The sequence below is a fragment of the Anser anser genome (assembly GCF_964211835.1).
Source record: "Anser anser genome assembly, chromosome: 18".
In the NCBI taxonomy this organism is placed as follows: Eukaryota; Metazoa; Chordata; class Aves; order Anseriformes; family Anatidae; genus Anser; species Anser anser.
The window spans coordinates 9,630,578-9,653,160 of record NC_139739.1 but is presented as its reverse complement, the minus strand read 5'-3'; the positions used below and the strand labels follow the sequence as shown (position 1 = coordinate 9,653,160).

Genomic DNA, 22,583 nt, shown 5'->3' with positions numbered 1-22,583 from the left:
CTTTAAGCAACATCTAAGAAATGGCAGTACTATAAATGTTCCAGGAAAGAACAAAGAGGGGCTCGGCATTCTTCGCACCATGATTTTTCTTTTGAGCATTTAACAGAACTGGAAGAAAGGAAACTGTGGGGAGGGAAAGATTGAATTGCTAGTGTCAGAAACACCCATATGGTCCTGTTTGTTTCTGTAGAAGCAGCTGTGCAAACTTTGTAGTAATAAATATAACAACTCAGGGATATTTAGGAAAAAATACTGTAGATGATGGACTTGGCTGCAACTAACTTGTATAGGCTAAATATATAGAAACATGTATGTGGAATTATCACTGAAATCAGTGGCAACTGAACTGGGACACATCTGTACAATAATTGACCCTAAAAGCTTATTGTCATCCTGGCACTCTGAGTGGTTCATGTTCTCTACAGCCTGAAACGTGAATAAATTTTGCAAGCAGTGGGCTAAAAGTAACGTAAGCCACAACTTAACTCTTTGCAATCCATCCCAGTAGAAGAGCCAGCCTCATAGTGCTGGGTCTCTTTCTCTGCCTGCACTGGCATAGTTCCTAGAAAACCACCGTTCCAAATAGGAACCGCTTAAACCAGTGAGTTGCCAGTCATCAAGAGTGAGTCAAGGTCCCGGTTTGTGAGAATGGGGTTTACACCAACACACCGTGCCCAAATGCCAGTGATTTCTGGTCTGAAGCTGGTGTCCTGTGGTTTTAGTGAAATAATATGGGCTTCCCTGACTCTCCAGCTTTATGTTGCCATAAATGAGAGAGAAGCCGTTTCTTTGTGCACATGTCCAGAAGCTCTCATTACATGGCAAGCCAGGCAAATTCATGATTCTGGCTGCTGTGCTTGCGTAGGCTGAGGGCAGCATCCAGATGCTGATGTGCTGGCTCCAGACAGCCTCCCCACAGAATAAATGCTGTTAAATTCTTGATCTGATTGGCAGCCTTGGGAATTCAATTCAGGTCCCTGGGGGGGAGGCAGGAGACGGTTTCTTTTCTCTGTGGCTATTGTCATGAAAATGAATAAATCCTCCTCCCTACCCCCATCCTCAGGTTGTAATTGGCCTAGATTAATTTTGTGTACATTTTTCATATTCCTACCCTTCATCTTGAGGAGGGAATTGCCCAGTTCACTGTCTGAGTGCAAAGCAAAGCTGAGCAACTTGGCAGGTTCGGAGGTAAGAGACCTGGCTGAAGCCACCATGCCTGAGTGCGCTATGAGCACCTAGTGCTGGGTCCTGGTACCCCAGGAAAGGGACAGGCTCACCCCTGCTGCTGGGAGCGGGACCAGTCACGCTCTTGCCTTTGGCACAGCCCATCATCATTCTTTTAAGATATTACGTGATGATTTGCCCATGGCTTTACCCATTCTTCTAGACGAATGTAAGTTATTCAAGGCTGGGCTGGCCCTAGTTTGCTCCCATTGTCTGCCTCCTATTCATCTGTGACATCTAACATGGGATAGCAGCTCAGCGCTCACCAGTGAGGAGAGCAAGCCCCTGCAACGCAGCGCAGCTTAGGTCAGGCACAAATGAACTGGAGGTGAGCAGCAGCTGGGACCCAGCACGAGGGCTGGGCTGCGGCGTTGGGCAGTCACTGAGTGCCTTGGGACGGGGTGCTGGAGGCGGCAGGGTCAGGAGCAGATGCTGCAGGGCCCAGCCCTAACCTGCCTGTCTGAGGGTGCCCTGTCAGGCCTTTGTTTCCGCAGAGTATTCAGGTATAGGTAAACTTCAGGTTCATGGAAGAGCTTGCGGAGGAAAAATGCACTGATTTTTGCACTGAATTTTGATACACAGAAAATGTCACTGTCTCCTCCCTTTTGAAGGGAAAAATGAAATTTAGTTTTTGGGAAGAAATTTTTCAATTTTGAAAACGTATGTTTAATGGTTAGCAAAACAAAATATTTTAATGGAAATGAAAAACTCTTCCAGAATTTTCTCTAGAGAAGTAACAAGTATTTCTTAACCAGCTTTATTTATGTGTTTTAAATTATATGCTTAAGAATCTTGCTGAATCAGAACTTTAAAAGGAAAATCTTATCCCATCTCAGCTTCGGTATCCATCTTAACTTACCTAGGGCATTAACTGTGATAGTTCTATGCTCTCTCTGTTATCTCTTAATTAGAGGTCTTTAAAAACTTATTTTCTTTTGAAGTGTCTGTACTTATTATATAGGTTGGAGATTTTACCTTTAAATGTCAGGTATTTGCATAAAAATTTACATATATTAATGCTAAGCAGGGCCATAGGAAAGGAAACAATTTCTCTAAACTCCCTGCTCCAAAACAGGACTCCAGTGTCAGAGGGCAGGCTGGAAAACACAGACCATTCCAGCTGTGCTCCCAAAATCTTTTTGTAATTGCAAAATTGACGTTTCCGTGGGTGATCGTTCTGTCAGGCTGGTGCTGATGTGCGTGTTGCTGCGCTGTGGTGCTAACACCTTGGTGAGCTGCACGAGGAACTCGCACCTCTTTTTAAGGCCATTGATTTACTGATTTATGATCTGTGCTCTGGAGGCTCTTCTAAGTGTGGCTAAGGTAAGTGAGCCTGTTGTCAGCGTGCTTTGAGTTGCTATACAAAGCGTGGGACAATCACTGGAAAATATGTAGAATCTGGAGCATGGAAAAGGTTGACAACTTGATTTTAGACCGTCAGCAGTCTCAGCAGCCGGAGCTGCTCCTGGTTAAGATGTGGAATGTTTCCTCTCCAGCATCAGATGTAATGTACATGCAGTGTACCTTTCCACCTGGGAGTCTGGTTCTTTTCTCAGTCACTCTGAGTGCAAAAAAGCATTACTGAAATAGAAAGTGTTCAGGAGTAAGTGATTATTCCTAGAAATACGAGGTAGCTTCCACACAAAAAGTTTATTTACTTTGAAGAGTGAGGGAATGATGGAGAGTTATCCTAGAAGCAAGTGAAACGAAGACTAACATGATGATGGTAAGGAACTCCCTTTATGAATGTTATAGTAGAAGAGGAAGGAGATGTTTGATAACTTTGAAAGGAAAAAAAAATTAATGTCTAAAGAACATGGTCTGTTACCTGCTTCAGGACATCGCACCAAATGTAGCACTGGGCCAGGAGTTAAGCAGAATCCAGAGAAGAATTTAAAAGAATTTTCCAAGGCAGAAGAAACGGGCTGGGCATCTGACTCACTGTGGGAATTGATTGAATGCTGAACCTGCATTCATGAGCTTGAGATCCCCTCCTTGTGTCTTTGGTGAGAACTTGAACAGTTGCCTTAAAGAGGCTAAAGTGAAATAAAACAATAAATCTGTAAGAACCCTGTATGTCGAGGCATAAAACTCTGGCTTGTGCCAGTTAGGAAGGAACTTTCCCTCTGGGCAGGTTGTTCTGTAATTTGCCTGCTGTGAAGCTCCTCACATTTAGATCTTTGCTAGGGATTGCTTAACAAAAAAGAAAACAAACAAAAAATAAAATCGTGATTTTGAAGCACTGAAATGCCAAAGTGCATGAAGCCCTGAGCTGCTGAACAGAGTTTCTGTCGCTCCAGACCAGGGAGAAACTGCTGCGGCTCGTGTGGGTGGAGCGGTGCTCATCTGGCCGCCTGCCTGCAGCCACCCTACCTGATGCTTGGCTGGGCTGAATTTGGAATGGGAGGGAAAACTGACTGTGCTTTAAAGGGGAAGTTATTTTTTTTTGAACTTGTTTGAATGTTGATGTTAATTTGTCATATGTTATAATAAATACCTAAGTAGCTGGAAGCTTTTATCCAATCATTAGTGCAACAAATCTGTATTGGCACAGAGCAGCCTTCCCCAACATCTAAATCTATGGAAGGATTTCATTCAAAACACAGGCCTCTCACATATAAGCTAAATGAGCATCATCTTGTATAGGAAGTAATTCATTTATGGCGAGCAAGGGCTGAAAAGGAGACAGTTACAAAGAAGTTACTCTAGCCACGTAGTGGCAGCATTTAGGTACACCTTTTGGAGCTATAGATACATAAGGATGCTATAATGTTATCATTATGCTTGTCCATGTAAAACGAGAATGACACACATAGGCTAGCATGTGGAAGGAAACCATGCTATTTTCTTTGAGACATGCCTTTGTGCTATTTTAAGATGGCATCATTTTCTAATAGTGTCAGAGGCAAGCTTGCTGTGGTCTGTAAGCCTTTAACTCAGCAGCGGTCCAGGATGGAAAAAGAGCCCACCTACCTGCAAAAAAGTCATCCCCCTGCATCGTGCTTGCAGTTTGAATACCAGAAAAGCAGAGCTTTTAAAGCCGAATTAATATGTAAAAGCTTAGCTATATCCAGTTGTGAGACATCTAAGGCAATTTTAGTGTCAGTCTTTGGGATTATGATTTACACCATGTATGCCTTTTGACTGGGGCATAGAATAGCTTTAAAGTATGTTCTGATTGAACATGTGCTGCTGCTGTCTTTGGACTGGTATGGGCACAGTCAGAATCCACAGGTATCTAGAGCAGAGCTTAGTGTCTTTAGAAGAATGTACTTTTTTAAGAAAACCTTTATGGCTTTGATATACTTTTTTTTTTTTTTTTCTCTCTGAGTCATGATGCAAAAAAGGACTCCAGTTTTTGACAAATTATTCTTTTTGTGGAAAAAGGCAAGAAAGTGCTGTCTGTAGTCATTATAAAAAATAAATTGTTTTGGTACAGATGAGGCCTATATATATTTAAGAACATTTCAGAAAGCTAATCATTTAACATCAGTAGAAAGAGGGCTAAAAGGTAGAAGACTGTTTTCCACAACTTCCATTCATATTAGCAGGTCTGGTTCTGCAGTCATGGGCACGAGTATAATGCAGAGGGACCTCTCAGCAAGGGAGAAATGAGCATCTTATACCTGAGATGAGAAGAACAGAGTTGGGTCCAGTGAATATTGAGAGTCAGGCAGAGTAAAGCTGGTAGTAGATTGCAAGGAGGCTATCTGGAGCTTGCAGCTTCAGTTGACACAAACAGCTAATTCATGCAATATACTGCAGTGTTTTTGTGCACGTTGTATTTTATAGAGGATAGTGCTTGCCTTGGATATAAGCATTAATTGCTCTGTGTTTGTTTGTTTTACTAACGCGCTAGATGCAGAGTAGTTACAGCACACTACACCGATGGCACCTGAACAGATTACTAGGACCTGCATTTTGCTGCAGGGCAGCAACCCATGTGATAAGGATTAGAGGTCAAATTCTGCTCTCCTGTATGCTGTTGTAAATATCAATAATCCGATCGATTTTATCAGAGTGACTCTGGGTTTAAACTGGTGTGATTAACGGCATCTGACCTTGTTTTGTTGTGTTTGTTAATACATCCAGTACGCTCTAGCGGCAGTTGTCGGACAGGGGAGGAATCCATAGATTCCCATAGGTTGCTGAGGTTTTTGAAGGAGTCTAAACAACTGTAATGTGAGCCTTTCATTAACTGCAGTGGTCCAGTATTTCAATGTTAAAAATCTCAGCCATGCAATAGAATATGGAAGTGATATCGTAGTGCAGTTTTGTGCAACATCCTCCGAAGTGAATGCCCTCATTTCAGTCTGAGCTGTTAGGAAGAGCAGTGTGCTGCAAGATGTTGCAGTGACAGCATGATCACGAGATATGTAATGCTGATTATACGACATGAACAGGCAAGTGGATGCAAACAACATAAGTGGTTACTTATGGATTTAGTACTTGATCTTATTACCACCAAAGCCTGTAACAAAACTTCCTTCAGCTCTAGGAAGAAAAATCAAACCCTGCTGTTATTCACGTCCAGCACAGCCTTGTTGTACGTGCTGCAGAGCGAAGAGTGCATCGTGATGTAAGATTGCATTGGTTTGCTGCAGCATCAGGGAATCTTCTGGTGGTGTGTGCTCTGTGACAGAAATATGACTTAGCCTGCCTGCTTTTATAAATTAATGTAGTTATTTTAATGTTGCTCTTGTTAAATTCACAGCTGCTAAAACAGCTCTGAGTGGCAGGGGTGAGCCAGCTTCATCTGCAGCCACCGTGGCAGGCCACAGGATTTTGTTGCTTGCTCCTCCAAGGAAGAACAGCAATTTTGTTCTCACACTTCCTATCTGACCTTGCAGTTCCTTCCAGAGCAAATGTTGCACAGAGCCTCATGAGTGGGGTGTGGGACTGATGATGGATTTTTCAATGGGAAATAATTTTTGCCTCTGCAACTCTGTCACTTGCTTTGCCTCCCTGAATGGAGGGAGCCAAGGGCTAGTGCCTCTCTTGAGGTCTCAGATTTCTTCCAGGCTTGGAAATGGTCACCACTGCTAGAAGTGTGAGTGGCTGCATGGGAGGCTGGGGGTCACAGAACAGAAAGCAAAGCTGCCTACTAAACCTGGGTCCAGGGTCCTGTCACCTTCCCAGAGTGACGCATGGGCTTTGTGTGTCCTGGTGCATCCTGTTTAGGGACTGTTTGCACTGTGGATGGGCCGGGGTGGCCAGCAGCCGCTGACTCACTAATGATCCCATAAATAATGCATATGCTAGAGTTTAATTGGATGAGTACTGGGCCCTGTATGTGACCTCCAACAGAAAGTCTTTCTTTGAGCCTTTTGATTGTTTGCTCTTTTGATTTCAGGGTCACATCAGCTGCCGATTCTTCCTTGGAGTTTGGTTCTTCTGTAGGTGACCAGCTATGGAAAAGCTAAACACAAGCCTGAAAACTGGTATTTTTTTTTTTTTCCTGGTGCTTCATACAGGAGATGATCTGTCCCCTTTTCTGGTTTGCTAGAGGCATTCACTGACAACACACAGTCTGGACTGGCTGGAGGAAGCAGTAACAATACAGTCTTAACTTTGTGCTCTGCAAGACAAAATGTGGGCAAGGCAGTGGTAGTGTGCTGTCTTGGTGAAACCTGGAGCTAGTACACAAGAGACTCGAGGTCTTTCCAAAGTCCTTTCCTGGTCTGTTCTATTGCTTTTAGCACCTCAACTGTATGCCTTGTTCCCCGCCTGTCTGGTGAAATTTCAAGATTTCAGAGCCCAGAAGTGTAGTGCATCCGTGTGACATCTATAGATGGTAGGACTTTAGTCTCTGACTGCAGTTTTTAGGCCAGGTGGAAACGTGGTTGGGGTCTGGTGCCCTATCTGGTGTGTTTTAAAATGCTGTAGCCTGGCAGGGTATGAGTCCAAATCTCTTGCAGTGCCAAGCATCACAGCAGGTGGTTCTCTAATGTGGCTGTAGAAGTTGTCATACAAACAACAAATAGGTCCCATGGATGAACTCTGCAGAAGGACTGCAGAAAGGGTCCCTGTCAATCTGAGGGTGTAGAGAAACGGGATAACTGCTTAAAATGCAAAATGCTCTCGTTTTATTCACTGCCTGGTCTCCTTTTCTGTCTCCTTCTGTTCCACCCACCTGTTGCGCCTGTCATTAACTCAGACGGTAATCAGTTCAGGGCAGGGTCACAGTCCTGTGGTAACGTAGACCGAGGGATCTTTTATTAATGGGAGTGATGCGCCAGTAGTAGAGCCAGAGCTGAACACGTGGCTGCATTTGCCTCACCGACTGTTCATGTTCTTGGTCTAAAAACCAAGTGTTTTTGCACTCAGGTTTGTGTAAGACAGCTTTGTGGAGCCCTGTGCTGTTGATTTTAACTAACTGAATTGCACCAGGCTCCAAAGGAAGTTCTGAAGTTTGAACTACATTGAAAGGAATGCTATTCTGTGTGTAGTGGAAGGGATGAGTGTGCCAAATCTGACTTAGTCTGTAGATCTGAGAAGTTTCTCTGTTACAAGTGCACCCATTCATGAAAACAAAATCCCATTCCTTTTTTTTTTTTTTATTCAGTTCTAACCCTCTGTGTGTTAGAGGAAATTTAACCCATGGCATTCAGAATAGGAATTTCGAAGCAGTCATACGTATTTGCTTCCCTGACTGCCCCATCATGTCACCCCAACTAGCAGCAATGTATTGACCTACCTAGGACTGTTAGCCCTAGGTGCATTGGTTTATTTCCCTGTTTTCTGCCCCCAAAAGTTAGACAAGGGAGGTTAGAAAATCTGTGCAAGTGTTAAAGGGATTTATGCAGCTTTGACACAGCCAGAATCACTGGTACTCAGCCCTGTCATTATTACTATAACAGCTTAATTATTTGATTTCCAGTTGCTATTGTATTGTTGCTATAGGCACTGTATAAACATACAAAAAAATGATGGCCTCTGCCCTGAAGCAATTGCAATTTTGAGTACACAATGAGAGACAGCAGGCTGATGCAACAAATGCATTACCAGCCAATTAAAAGTGTAAAGCAACAGTTGGGTTTTACCCTTAGGTCCTCATGGCTGTCAGGTGCTGGTCTTGTGGTTAGGTTTAAGTCTACTGTTGCCAGGATGGAATGGGGCAGGCTTGCTTGTGTATTGGTTTGTGTGAGTGTATGCGCTCTGGTTTGTCTTTAAACAGTGTAAATCATCATTTTAGCGCACAGCTTCAATAAGACAAGAAGCCTGAGTTAACTAGTGAGAGGACTGTCATGTGCCAGATAGAGCTCAGTGGCTGCTGACAAAAGCCACCAGTGGATAATTGATGGCTTTCACTGCTCTGTCTCAGTTTCAGCGCAGAATTCAGCATAAGATATCAGAACATCATCCCCACGATATCTCTGACTTCCTCTGTTGGCTTTCCCTGGGTGCTCTAACACAGTTTAATTTATAGAGGTGTTGGGAAAAAGGGACCCTTGCAGATAATTGTGTTAACTCTGGACATAGGCAAGTATTAATGTTGAAACACTCAGCAGCTACTCTGAAGGCTGATTTTTATTTGAGGAGGCATCTAGGCAAGCAGCAAAGATAGAAATATGATTTAGACAGTTACTCACACCAGCGTTCCAATAAAGAACACTCAAAGTCAACAGTTGCGGCAAGTTGTTTGCAAATATTCCAGATAAGTAACGTATTCCAGGAAGTATTGGAGCTATACTGGTGTGTAGTATGTTTGCATAAACCATCAGATAAGGATGTGTTACACTGTTAAAACACTGATTGTGGAAGTATCTATTTCTGGGTTTCTTTTAAATAGTTTGACTTACACCTGGCTTGAAACTTTAATAATTTATCTAAAAGTGGTTAGACTGTGACATTTTTGCATGGTTGCAGGAGTAAAAGTTGTAATATAAAGGTAGATACAGTGATAGGTAGGTTGTTAGTAGGCAGTTTTCCAAGCTGGGCAATAGGAAATGAAGATGCTGTCTGAGCTCAGGAAGAGTCAGGGGGATTGCCTTGCAGGAGGCAAGATTCAGCCATCAGCTGCTGCAGTGAGCAGCCACTCTCAGCTCCTGCCTCCAGGCACTGACCTGCAGCTGCTGGGTGGTGTTCCGCTTCTGTGTGAGACAGCAGCCCCTGCAAGCTCCTTCCAGGTATTTGGCGTGCGGCTGTTTGGCTGAAAAGGCAAGGGGAGGGGCGGCGTGGTGTTGCAAAGAAGGGAAAAAGCATAATGTGCTTCTGCATATCAGTGCCTCTGGGCAGTGCTGCCAGAGGTGACCGTCCCATTTTCCCTACAAGAATAGCGAAATCTGCATAGAATGCATTTAAAGACAAGGTCTGCCTGGCTGGGGAAGTTCGTAGGTGCCTTGTTCTAACAGAGCAGCCAAGCTTTCTAGTGCACACCGAGCCCCATGCAAAGCCTGGGACAAGAGCAGTAGTGTTACTGCTTAATGGTGGGTGACTTGCTTTTAGAGATGTGGGGAACCACAAGCCATGCGGGCATTTACTTCCTTCGTAAACCCTAAGGTGCTCCATGTGACACCAATGAATAGGGTTAATAGTTTCTGGGAGGTACCTGTGCATCTGTCAGTACCTCAGGGCACTGAAATCTGGTGAGAAGTTGCTCTGATCGTTGTCTTTTAGTGTCAGTGCTGGAGACCTACAGGTTGTAGTTTTATAGAACTGATCTGAACAGGAATTGCCCTCCTAAACTTGTTTTCAGCTCTTCTTGAAAACCAGGTTGGTTTTCTTGTTTGTTTGTTTGTATTTTCTCTGTTTCATTGCTGGTCAAAACAGGGTATCTTCAAATGCATCATCCTACATTGGCTTCCAGTCTTCTTGGCTGTTCTAGAGTTTGCAGAAGTTAATTTTTATTACTGGTTTGCAGGATCTGACTTGTCATCATCCACATGTAACTAGTAACTGATAAGTTCAGGTTCTCCCCACATAAAGCATGTAGAATCTCATTATCTTTGGAAGTTGAGGTCTACCGAAAGGCTTCTGTCGTGAGCACTATTTCATGGAAGACTTTGGTGAGGTGCATGTTGGGTTAGGGTAATTCTTATGGTTAGGGTTTGGAGAGAATGAAAGCGCAGAGTGCTGTTGTGAGTAGTGTTACAGCACTGTGGCAATCCTTAGGATCATTTCAGTGTTTTCCACGCTACACTGGGATTTCTTGAGTGTCTCTAGGGCACAGTGGGTGCCTCTAGTTCTCGCTAAAGTACACTGGGCGTCCCTGGTTTGTCTGTACAGTATCCCTTAGCAATCTGGGTCGTGCTGAGAGACATTTGGAAGTACTAGATGGCACTGGGAGGCCCTGCGAGGCATCCAGGGGACACTAGAGTGCACTGCAATATCTCAGCATGCTTGTAGGCTGCACTGGGAGGGCTCTAGTGGATGCTAGACTACACTAGGGGCCATTTTGAGGCTTTCAGGGGTGCTGGAGCGGACTGGAGGCCCTTGTAGACATACAGAGTCTCTAGGTTAGATTGGAGATTCATGGAAGGCATGCAGGGAGCACTGGAAGGCCTTTAGGGTGCTCTGGAGGACACTGGAGAGCCTTGCAAGGCTGCTAACTGGTGCTAGACTACACGGCGGGGCCCTGGGAGTCCTGGAGTGTGCCCTAGAGTGCACTGGGGAGCACTGGGAGGTCTCTAGGCTGCACGTGGAGGCTCCTAGGGCATCTGAGAGTGCACTGGGTGGCCCTGAAGAGGATCTAGAGCGGAGAGGAGGGCAACTGGCGGCCTCTCGTGTGAACTGGGAGGCATTTACGGTGCCCTAGAGGGCAGTGGAGAGCCCTGTGAGGCATCTAGCTGGTGTTAGCGTGCTCTGGGAGCCCTCTTGTGTGCCCTCGAGCACATTGGAGAGCTCTTTGAGGTCTCCGTGTGGCATTGGAGTACGCTTGTAGGCACTGGGAGACTTTCAGGTTCTGCTAGACTCCACCAGGAGCTCCTGGAAGACTCTAGGTTGCACTGGGAGCCCTCTAGTGCTCTCTAGAATGCACTGGGGCTCCTGGGGAGCCTGCAGGGGATACCAGAGGCACTGGGGATCCTGGGAGGCCTCTGAAGAGCCTTGGAAAGTTTTGGGAGGTGCTAGAACTCACTGGAGAGCCCTGTGAGGTCTCCCCGGGGGCATTAAATTACAGGGCGAGGCCCTTGGAGCCTGTAGGGCGCTCTGGGAGGCCTCTGGTGCCCCCTAGAGTGCACTGGGGGGCAGCTGCTTGAAATGGGGTGCAGGGACACAGACCTGGTAAAGGAGCAAGACCACCGAGCAGAGTAAGGTGACAGAGTGAATTCTAGAGAGAGGCAGACTTGCTCTTCCATAAAATATAGCCATCTTTATAAATCAATGAACCTCGCTGAAAGGCAGCATGCAGTTAAAAAACGTGCATTTAGCAGTACTTCCACCAAGCTCTAATAATTTGAAGCGCTGCACAGAAACTCAAGCAGTGTTGTTCTGGGGCTCCAGTTCTGCAGGGACATTTGCAGGAGCTCACTGACCTGACAGCCCGAGGAGGGGCTGTGTTGTCCTGCAGAGTGCTGCTGTGGCAGTGACAGGGCCAGGGCATCTGTGGTGTGATTCTGTCTATGGTGCTCCGTCCAGATCAGTCTTTACACTTTGTCTTTGCTGCAGAGTTCATGGCACCCTTTTTCTTAGCGTCCTCCTCGGCTGTTCTAGATAACCGCACTGCAGAACTGCAGCTGAGCTAACGGTGCTGCGCTGCTCCCCATCGTCCACACTGCGAGGATCTCTGCATCCACAGCTCCCTGTGCCACAGTAAGATGAATACTCCTCAGTACGTTTTCCAATGAGTTTGTCTGTCCTAATGTGTATGGAAATATTAGAGAGCTATCAGTACTGGAGTGATTGAGTGGATTTGAGTTACCAAAAAGAGAACACCTGTGATATTGCTTACCCTCCAGGGCTCCACAGTAGCATGTTGCTGCAGTCATTGTGGGGCTGCTCTTGGCAGACTTGCTGTGTGCCTGTAGCAAGGCAATCTCATCCCGATGCTAGGTGCAGGGCCTTAACAGACTTGTCAAATCCGATACCCTAAGCGAAAGATTTGCACTACTGATTCTTCCCTCTTCTCCCCTGCAGCTAGGACATAGCTCACGTATTTACATTATATTGCTATGGTCACCCTCCTGCTCTGTGATCTGTGCCCCAAATGGTTGTCACCACTGTCCTCCCACCATCAGGTAACTGGGTGCTGTTTCACATGTTAATGAGGACACTTCAAAGGTTTCCAGACATGGTTCCTGTGCCTCTGTGGAGTGGCACTGGGGTGAAAGTAAGAGATGGAGTCAGCCTCCTGTCTTTTGTCAGTGGTGGTATTGGTAAGATAGCAAGAAGGATGTCAAATACCATGATGTTAACAACTACGGAAATACATAACTAGAGCTTGACTGTTTTTATAGTGCCTTGAACTGGGTACAGCTGTAAGTGGTCTGTATTAACCTTACTGCTGTGCACGGGCACCTTTCAATGTGGTAACTATGTAAAAATCCAGCTCTGAATATCTGCAGAGGCTGGGGAATGCTGATCTCAAGGCACGGGGCTGGGCAGCTCTGCAGGAGCCAAGCTTTAAGTGCCAACATCACATTCCCATGAAATTCTGCATCCTTCCAGAAGTGGGCTTCAACTCCGTGGCCCTTCCACAGAATGTTTTCAGTCCGTTTTCCTTTGCCAGTTTCAGTATGCTGTTATTCCCCCTGCGGGGCTGTACCAGGCTCCCTGTGGTTGGTAATTAAACACACTGGAAATTCTTGTGCTTTCATTTTTGACCAAAGACCCTAGGCTGACTGGCACAAAGGGATAAGGTTTGCTGACTTTGGTGTAGGAAGCCCTGAGTTCAGATTCTCTTCCCTTTCTCAGCACTTTTCTCTTTCTAATGAAAACAATAAAAAAAAAGAGATATGTGATCACAAAGCTCTTAACAAGTACAAAAATATTGGAAATGGGATGTTTGCTGCAAAAATGGGATGAAGTTAGTACAAGCAGAGCCTCGGAATGGGCCAAGTTAAATAAGCAGCAAGTCTTGATAACTTGGCCCCTTTTTTCTAAGGTTCATACGCCCACATATGGGATCTCAAAAGGGTGAGCCAATGTAACCCTAATTGTGTCTTATTTATCTTGGCTGTTTAAACAGCTCACCATGCTGTAACTTGGCCCCTTCTACAGTGATTGCATCTTTATACAGTTGACCTTTTCTTCCCCCTCCAGTTTTTTTTTTTGTATGTGCTACAAGTTTTCATGTCAGATATAATTATCTGAACCCCTGTAGGCTATAAGGATAAGGTTTCAGCCATTTTTGGCAATGGGGTTCTTTCCCAGGGCTGCAGATGGGTTAGGTGAACCAGATGTACTCAGATAAGTTTGTTGCAATTTCTGTGGGTTTTTGGGTTGTGCTTCAAAGGATGGCCCTTGTGCTTAGGGCTTAGTTGCCTTATAAATTGTAACTTACATTTTTGCCTTTGTGATGAGTGCATTTTTCATTTCATTGAAACCTGGCATAAACTATCCTGTTCTTGCACGTTTGTTTCTAGAACTAGGGATGTGACAGTTGTGTGCATTTGCTTGTAGGCAAGTGCTTGGGCTAAAGTTGAAAAATAAAGTATTAAAAGATGTTTGGGAACCCAGAGGTAGCTCTGCTGCTGCAGTACCCTATCACCTGCAGCAAGCTCCGTGTAGGGGGGCCGTGCTGTACTGGCACCAGCTTTACCTGGGAGGTGAAGACGCTGCCCGGGTATCAAAGCCATGCAGGCAGCCCTCCCCACCACCACCTGGCTTCTCCTGCAGTTGCATCTGAGCCTGATTCTCACAGGTTATTGATGGACTGAAAAGTAGACAGATTGGTGAGCTGGTTAATTAATTCTGTTTGATTATTACTGTTTATACTGAGAGACTACAAAGAGCTGTCTGAGGTCAGGCACCCCCCAACCCCCCTCACTAAGCACTTGAAAAGCATGTGGGCAGGACACTTTCTACTTTGATTTGGTTTCTATCTCACTAGAAAAGGGTGGGGAAAAATTACGTGTTGTGACCCTGGTTTTGCACAGGGCTAAGTGGGAAAGGGGAGAGGCTAAGAGATGTGGCCAAGGCTGTACAGAGACCCCGGCTAAGCCAGAAAGTAATGTCACCTCTCCCAAACTCCTGTGCAGGGCCCTTATCAGAAGGCATCCTTGGTTTTTGCTGAAGCCTTCTATTTCTAAATTTCTCCATCTTAATATTTCCATGACAAGTTACAACATCCTTTCTTTGCTCCCTGTCTCTCATTCTCTCATCCCATCTCTGTGGTCTCAGAACCACAATACCACCATCCGCCAGGAACAGCATTATTTTGGAAGAACACAATGTGTTTCAAAGACAGCCCTGCTCAGCTAAGCCACTTGTAAGGAGCAGAAGGGAAATGTGAAGAGCTCACCGGCTTCTTTTTATTAGTGAGTCGCTGTTTTTTCTGTTTTCTGCAGATGCCACTGAGGAGCACCCCCCAGTTTCTGTTAAAACCCTGTTCCCTGACAGACCACGAGCCACACGCTGCACTGGTGAGCCCCAGCTGCACGGAATGAAGGCGGTCAGAGCCCATAGTGCTCAGACCCCTCAGGAATTGGCTCTTTTTTTTTTTTCCTCCAATTTCATGTTTTTGTCTATTTGGGAGGTGACCAGTGGCACTTAATGTGGGTCAAGCCTGGCAAACTGATCTCCATGGCAACTCTTAATGAATGCCATTGGCTCAGTGGTTCCATCCCTGCATCTCATTAAATTTCAATGACTTTCATGGGGCTCGGACATGTAATTAATATCAAACACATGGTATTCAGCAGGGTAAGGTTTAACAGCAGGCAACGTGTGCACGAGCGGGAGACTGACGTGGGGGGGCAGGGGGAATGTTTGGGCTCTGTCCCCAAACGCCGCAGGAACAAACAGCCCATGAAAAAAAAGCAGAAGGCAGAGCCTGGCGGTTGCTGCTTGCAGCCCGGCGGAGACATAGATGGGCTCTTTATCCCCGTTTGCTTTGGAGAAGATCGTGAAGCAGTTCTGTGACAGGGGCCGATGCCCGCGTGTCAGAGAGTGGCTCTCATTGCTTTGTGACCAGTAGCCATCTTGCCGAAGCAGTTCCATTGTTGTAGGAAATAAGGAATGGGGGCACATGTGCTGGCTAAAGGAAACTCCCCAAAGGCCCAGAAGAGTGGAGGAGGCTGCACGGGGCAGGAAGAAACCTTTAATTGCGTAATTCGATTTATTTTGGTCATTTACAGGTACAGTCTCATCTGTGGCTTCTGTGGCACAAAGGAAACTCTCCCCATCCCCTGCACAGCAGCACCACAGAGCAGCTTCCAAAGTCCTTGCGAGAAACCATGGTGGACTTGGAAGCATCTTGTGCTTATCATGAAGCTTGAGTGAATCACAGCTTTTCAGAAGTGGGCAGTGCAGCCCAAGTGCAGGGCTGCCTGAGATGGTAGCACAGGGACCGCCTGACCCTCACACCATCCAGTTGCACAGTAGGCCCAGGGGAGGCTTGTTCTCTAGGGGAAGGGACAGATGCCAAAATACAGGGGGGAGTGGCTTTTGTTGTTTGCCAAATTGAATTTGGATTTCCTAGGGTTTGCCTGCCTCTAGTGAAGATCCCAATCATTTCAGCTGTATTAAAATCTTACAGCGTCTTATCTCCCATGGACTAATGTTATCAGACATGAAATGAAGCAAAAAGGGGGGAAGGAGGGGGGAGGAAATAACCTCTGCTAATTACTAATGCAAAATGAGTAATGAGATGAAGAAATGATGTGCTATCAGATACAATCCTGGGGTTTTTAAAACGAATTATTTCATCTTCAGCTGCATTGCTGCTATTCCCCGGGGAATAATATACAATTCCCACAAGGATATGAGGGTATAATTCAGTGGCAGCTCTGGTGAAGTTATATTCAGTTTAATGAACGTTGGTGGGAAGCTAAGATTGAATTATTGCCTGAGTGCTCTGTCAGGTTGCCTCATGTTGTTATGCAGGATATAAAGAAAATTATTATTGACAATACTAAGGAGATTCATTTTGTCTGAGTGAAGGAGGTAAAGGAGGTGTATTGAATATGTGACGTAGTGGGAGAAGGTTAATCATGACTGTAATGTGGGATGGGGAGATCGATCATGCGTGGATCATGGGGATGGATATTTAATGTGTATGTGACACACCGAGGGAAGTTTTACTGACTAGGATGCGTGGAAGGGACAGGGCTGGAGGCAATAACAATGACTTACTACATGAATAGTAAACAGTGGTGTGGGGAGGATGGTATTCAGGGATCCATGATGCACTTGAAGGTGCATCAGTGGGTGGAGAGTGAATGGGATTTCCTACGGAGTTAGGCTAAATTCAAGGCTTCTCAAGGTCTGCAAAGAAAACCCAGACCTTTGCAAGTGTTGCAAATGGTCGTTGGCATTTCACCCAACTGCTGCTCGTCCTGTCTTGCCATTAGGTGGCAGCATCTTGATGTTCAAAAAATGCTCCTGGAGCATTTACAGGGCCCTCTCACTCCAGAAATCCCAAAGGCATCTCCAGAGTTTGGGCTCACATCTGTAACTCCAACCAGGACATACTGTGCCCAGGTGCCTGATGGGGAGTCTGGAGGGCAGAGCGTTACAGGGTTACAGCACGGAGATGTGAGCGGGGTCTGGTGGAACTAGCACATAAAATTCTGTCTCTGTAGGTCCCGAGCTGTGTCTCTGTTTTCTGCTTGTTACAGCTGGAGATTCCAGTCGCTTGCCAGGAGGCCACCTCTGAAGCTGGGAAGGGTGGGTGGTGTTGGGACATAGTGACAGGTGTCAGACAAAGGATGGCAGAGGCTCTCAAGATTTCCCAATGCTGTACAGACAGATGAACCTTGGAAACTTTTTGGCACAAACAGGGGATGGCAACAAACACCCTGGCCTTGCACTTGCTCTGCACTTCACATTCTGCACTGAAATAAGCGCTCTGGCCAGCAGCTGTGGTTGCACATAGCATGAGGGAGCGCTTTTTATTCGGTTGTCTCTCTAAACACCTTGGCTGTTCTATTTCCCCCTTTCTGCTCTTTCTTTCTTTCCTTTGCCCAACCCACTTTACTTCCTACAGAACCATAGACAAATTGAGCTGGAAGGGATCTCAAAAGATAAAGTTATTCTTCTCAATCAGGGCGGGCTCTTCTGTCCTGGTGCTCGCTCCTGGGAGATCTCCAGCCTGTCCTTAAGGATCTCCAGTGACAGAGCTTCTGCACCTTCCCAGACAGCTGCTTTGTTATTCCTTACCATAAGAAGTGGCCTCTTGTTGTCTTACCTGGACCGTCCTGGGTTCATTTTGCATCTGTTTTTATTACATCTGCCATGGACATAGAGAATAAATGGCTTCCTCCCACTGCCATGTCCTTTTCTGTGTTTGAGGACTTCTGTTATACTTCTTCATGGAGTTTTCTTATTCCTCAAGAGTCTAAACTAAGCAGATGCAGAACAACAATTTTTGCTTGCAGAACATTTTTTTAAGCTCTTATCATTCTCACTGTTCTCTTCTGAGCTCATTAGTAGAGGACGATGGACATCAAGAGTTTGATTGGTAAGTTGCATTTACATCAGAAGTTAGATAGCCTCCCTGGCTCAACGAAGAGTAGTGGACTGTCAGTCTTACCAGTTCTAGGTATTTTCTTGGACAGTCTCAACTTGAATCAGAAAAAAGATTTTTGCAAAAAGAGCAATTCGGTGCAAAACAATGCAGAATTAGCAAAGCTAGTTCTTGCTAAAACCAGATCTGAGTATCTCTGAGATCTTTACATGTCAAATTTGGTTGACTTTGGCCAATGAGTTACAACTGGTAGACAATCTGTAGTATAGGGGTATTAATAAATCACCCAGTTATTAATGGGGAGACTTGCACAAGCATGTAATAGAGCAGGATTGCACAAGACTTGTTTTCTCAGGAAACCAGCCTGTAAGTAACGGATGGTTTGGAAAAAAGTATCTGAACTTTTTCAAACTTCCAAGAAATGTTTGTTCAAAAATAAACATTAAAATGCTTTTTAAAAACTCCTATCAAATGTCTTTCTTATCTTGGCCATTCGTACACAGGAAGTTCGTGATTTATTTTTAAAGATTCTAACCAAGATCTCAGTTGCACGCACTCAGAAGGTAGAGGTCACTGACTTGATGGTTTTGTTTGATTCTTCATACTTTCCATGCTGAAAAATGTAGCCTCCAACTTGGAGTACCATTAGGGTAAAGGGATGTTTGGATCTGGAGCACTGGCTGAGGTCCATCTTTAGTACGGAATAGAGTCAGTAGCTATTAGAAGGAAATGAATGTATTGGAATCCAGTGCAAAATACTATAAGCAAAGCAGCTGGTGGTCTTGTTTCAGCAAATTCCACTAGTTTGCAAAATAGGAGATCTGTTCAGAAATTATTTTCACGTTTATTCTTACCATGCACAAACAACTTCAAAAGCAGATTAATTTCAGTCTCCTTGGACCTGTCCACCACACTTCACTTTCATATTTTCTCAGAGAAAAAAATCATACAACAAAATATGGAGATGATTGTTTCATTTTCTTAACCTGTCACTCACAGTGTTTGATCTGCCTGTTCAAAGTGCAGTCACTTGCAGTCAGCATGTTTCCATTAGAGGCAGGAGGAGTGCCTGGTCCGGACTATCTAGCACTTCTCCAGTGGAGTGATTGAGAGCAACATGGAATATTTTATTGGTTTCTGTTCTGTTGAGATGGGAAGACTGGTAGGAGGAGAGAGAGACAAATTCTCTAGTGGTCAAAATATGAGATACTCATACATCATAAGATAATGTGGGTTGGAAGAGACCATCTTGTCCAACCTTCTGCTCAAATTCCATATCAAACATTGAATTTTGATATTGTAGACCTCAGTGTCACATTCCTACACTGCCTTTTCTAAGATTTACTAAAGTCCCATGGATTACTTCCCCCTTAGTGCATTTCTGCTTGGAGCATCTTTTGTTCTTGGTATTTCTATTGCAAATAGCAGTAGGCAGTCCTCAGATGCAAAATTTGGATCTGCATTCAGAATCACAGTCACAGGAAAAGTCTGTACTAAAATGGAGCTGAAGCTGAGAATACCTATCAGTGACTGAAGGGTAAAACATTGCAAGGGTCTGTTGTATGTATCATTCCAGTGGGCATTACGTGACCAGGGAATTCAGAATTGAGACAAAACTTTAAAAGAATCTGAATAAAGTAAGGAATGGAAAACCATCCGAAAATAGCTAACTGTCCTTTTCAGTGATACAAATTTGTTACTGTGATAGAAATGTCATAGTGCTTGTGATGAAAATTAAACAGATTTTAAGGTACGTTAGATTTTATGCATTATTATTTTTTTTCCCTATGTATTCAGTTAGCATCACTTGGAACATGATAGAGAACATACCGCATTTCTTAATGGATCTGAATTTTAATTTATCTATATCAGCCATGTAGTGATAGATATTTATAAATTTCCCAGTAATTCCTGTTGTAAAACCAGAATTTGAAGTTTTTACTCTGAGAAAATACCAGACTTCTTCATATAAAACAAAGATGTCTTGTTTTTAGGGAAACCCATTTAACAATGGACTCTGCTCTGAACTTGCGTACCTGGCACGAACGGGGTGCACGTGGATTATGGAGAGAAGCCCGAACGCAGTGGTGGGATGTGTCATTTTGCAAGTGTGGTGGCCACAGACCCTGTGAGAACCTGGCGGTACCTTACTCCTAACTGAAAACAGACAGAGTAATCACACCTTATTTTTTTTGCGGCAGAATGTGAGTCACAAGCAGGACATGCCCACAGTGTCCAGAACTGCCTCATTTGAGACTCCCTGCTCTTCCCAGTCTCCAGCTGTAGTCAGGAAGGTTGCTCCTATAGGTGTGCTGTGGGTTTTTGTTTTGCTTTGGTTTCGTTTGTTTGTTTTGAGGGTAGGAGATGAGATCTGCAGAAGTGGTGCTTCCAAGCCTTCTGGGGTAGAAGAGAGCTGCTGCCATCACAGCAGGCTCCATTTTGCCTACTGCAAAGGAAAGGTGCTTGCTTAAATCAGCAGCTGCCTGCCGGAAGCCAAGGGTATGCCAGCTAAGACAGATGTGTTAGAAATGCTAAAGCTGCATTCTCTCGCAAAAGGCTACTGGAGCTAAATGTGCAAAAGCAGCGAGGCTGGGGAAGCTGCTGGGACTGAAAAGGGGAACTGTAATGGGTAGATGCAACCTGTAAAGGTCCATTACCCTTCCTTCTAGCCTCAGGTCAGCAGTGAATGAGATTTTAATTCTCCCATGGCTGCTGCAGGGCGCTTGTTCTTTGGTCACATTACCAGAGCATTACATTATGCCTAGCACAGAAGCTGCTTCCTGATGGAGGATGCTGCACTTGTTTCCCATTTTTCCTGAGAGTATTGGTGGAGGCAAACTCTGAAACTCAAAACCGCCTGCCTTGAATCTCACACTCAGCATCTATGCCATTTTTCTGTGAGGGGGAAGCGACCCTCTTTGGCTAGGTTGAAAATCAAGTCTGAGGAAGGGGCACAGGTTAGCACAGCTTTGTCTAGGTACTTAGCAATAAGGAGGGAACCAGCTGCAGTGAAGCTCAGGGAGATTTCCTTCAGCTTTATTTCCTATTCGGGGGCCTAAGTCTGCTGAGGGCTTGGCATGGGTGGGGAGCTGTGGTCGTTAAAAGAACTCAGAAGGTCCGGTTCCCTAGTTTGGGGTTACAGTTCAACACCAGCGACCATTGGAGCTGCTGGTAGCATGGAATGAAAAGCTGGAAGCCCAGGATTTCCCAAGGCTCATGCCAGGTAACTGTTTTGGCAGGTGAAGCCTTAGCACTGAAATACAATTCCAGCCTTGTGTTTGGAAAGATGGCAAGGCTCTTTTGCGGATGTGTGGATTCCTTGATGGTGGATAGCTTCCTTCACTTAGACTTTCCATCTTCCTTTCTTTCTCTCTCCCTCTCTCTCTTACATATTATCCAGTCAGCGTGTTTGGGAGCTCTATGCATTAAATAGATTTATGTGTTTAATAATTATTAGTTTCAAAGATTTACAGTGCCCTGCTGCTGTTGCTGTGACTCTGCTTCCCTGGGGGGTTGAGAAAGTGAAAATCCTTCATCAAGGGAAAGGAAAAAATTAGAAACTTTAAATCTTTCATCATTTGGAAAATAGTTTGAGCAAAGAGTAAATGCACATTCCATGGATGTCACTGTGCTAGGTGGGTGCATGCATATGTTTTGGGGTTGCACATTATTTCATAGCTGTTCTGACACTCTTGTGCAGTGATGATTTCACAGACGGAAGCAGCCTTGATTTGTCAAAAAAAAAAAAAATAATAGTAGGATTTACCAAAAAGAAGATACAGCTACTTCTAATACAGCATCACTGTTTTGTGTCATCTTCAAAGCTGTCTCTTGGTCTGCGCTTGGATCATCTCCAAAGCTGTCTCATGCCAGAGCAAGTCCCATCGTGCAAAATGGGCATTTCAGTCTCCTTTTCATGCAGAGTGATTATAGTTACTACAAAAGCAAAGGGAGCACAACGAGGAATTTGAGAACTGAAGTGTTTTTACTTAATGCTTGCTAACATATTCCTGACTGGATATGGTGCAAATGCAATGCAGATCAATTATACAATCCTACAGGAGTAAGGAGTTAGGGATGCAACTTAATGAAATTGAATTTAAATGACCCATTTTGAAATGGAAAGAAGAAAATCCTTTTGGGTAACATTTATAAGAGTGAAAGAGTTCATGAATTGTGTGTTTATTCCAGTTAACTTAGGTTGTAATTCAAAAAACTTGGGGTTGCATTATAGAACTTAAGTAGCACTAAACTGGAAAGTGCGTGGTGCTTCTGGGAAGGGAAAGTTTGGGGAAATGGTGTATTGTGAAAGGTTGGAATTATATGCTAAAGAATTAGGATTCCAGAGTTTCCTGACACCTTGGCATTTCCAGGGTCCCAGAAAGATGCAAGACATGTAAGAAACACCAAAGTTCCTGCCGTGAAACAAGCCCTGGAATCTCAGGAACATTAGAGTTGTGTGGAGAGCATTGTAAATGAAAGCCCAAGGTCATCTCTTCCTTCTGATAAAGGGAGGACCTTGTTATGCAGAACACAGAGAAGTGATTTTAATTTGGAACTAGCGTTAGTGGGTGATGGCAACAAGAAAGAACTACATGGAGAACGGCAGTGCTCTTAGAGGCCAGCAAGGTTTGTCATTTGAACATTGATCTGTGGGCACCCACTTATCCCAGCTCCCCCCTCTGATCATAAGAAGTCTCTGTCTTCTCCACCTGTGACGTGGGCAGCTCCAGTGGCCCAGAGGGGGAGAACTGAGCTGTCTGGTCTGGTTTGTACACCTAGGTGTGCAGAC

General features: G+C 44.8%; 1 protein-coding gene across 1 annotated transcript in view; it reads left to right on the top strand.

Moving 5' to 3' along the window:
• The first annotated feature begins 14,710 nt into the window (after window positions 1–14,710).
• Window positions 14,711–22,583, top strand: part of LOC310883384 (uncharacterized protein) — a 137,459-nt gene continuing 129,586 nt past the window's right edge. The window contains exons 1-2 of the mRNA XM_083803585.1: window positions 14,711–14,747; window positions 19,786–21,014. The gene's annotated coding sequence lies outside the window, so the exon portion shown is untranslated. The remainder of the gene's footprint in view (window positions 14,748–19,785; window positions 21,015–22,583) is intronic.